Consider the following 997-nt stretch of genomic DNA (forward strand, 5'->3'; position numbering starts at 1 on the left):
ATCCAGTCTACATAAAATACTATACAGGGGCAAATACGTTATCATACCTTGTACTGATGGGTTAGACTCGGTCAAAGCTTATACTGTATAATAACTTGATTTGACTGGTGGACCATACAAAAAAAAAATCATTGGGTTAGGTTAGGCTGGGTGACTTTTTTGTGTGGGCCATTTTACATATAATTTGACAATTGTGCCATTTTTTCTATATTATTTATTTTTTTAAACCTTACACACAACCTGTTCATGCTCCCCTTCCTCACACCCACAAAATTAGGGTATACTGTACGCTACTACTAGGTGAGGTCCCCCTCTAACCCCCCCCTTCAAGATTGGCGCGTGAATCCTCCCCTGGCAGTCAAATTACCGGGAGTGAATTTAATGGTCACCGAATAGATGTAGGCATGTTGCTAAAAGTTGAATTGAACATCTGTAGCATTAACACAGGTACAGAGAGGGCATAGCAGTTCACATGACTTCCTTTATGGCTTATCAAGTTATCATCCCCACCTTGATAAGAACTTAACTAGTTGCCTAGAGACAGACCAGTGGAGTAAGTGGCTTATCATGTTTTCTGGACAAAGAATATAATGCAGTCTTGTTTACTCACTGACCAAGGGCGGATCCAGGAGGGTCCGCACCCCCCTTTCTCCAGAAAATTTCAATTCTTTTTCTTTAATGCAGTATTGGGATCACCTAAAGAATCGTCACCCCAGAATTTGGCAGGGTGACAATTCTTCAGATGGGACAACGTGGGGTGACGATTCTTCAGGTGGCAAAATCTGCAGTGACCATTCTTCAGGTGGGGTCAGGACCCTCCATGGTGGTTAACCTTCAGGCCTAACCTAACCTAACTTACTCATTGTAATATGCATCGTGTATTTTGGAATATTGAGTAAAGTATTTTGCAATATTATCTATATTATGAAGTGGGGTGATGATTTTTCAGGTGGAGCGGGCTGGGGTGGTGATTCTTTAGGTGGAGTGGGCTGGGGTG

The sequence above is a fragment of the Homarus americanus genome, unplaced genomic scaffold (assembly GCF_018991925.1).
Source record: "Homarus americanus isolate GMGI-L3 unplaced genomic scaffold, GMGI_Hamer_2.0 scaffold4896, whole genome shotgun sequence".
NCBI lineage: Eukaryota > Metazoa > Arthropoda > Malacostraca > Decapoda > Nephropidae > Homarus > Homarus americanus.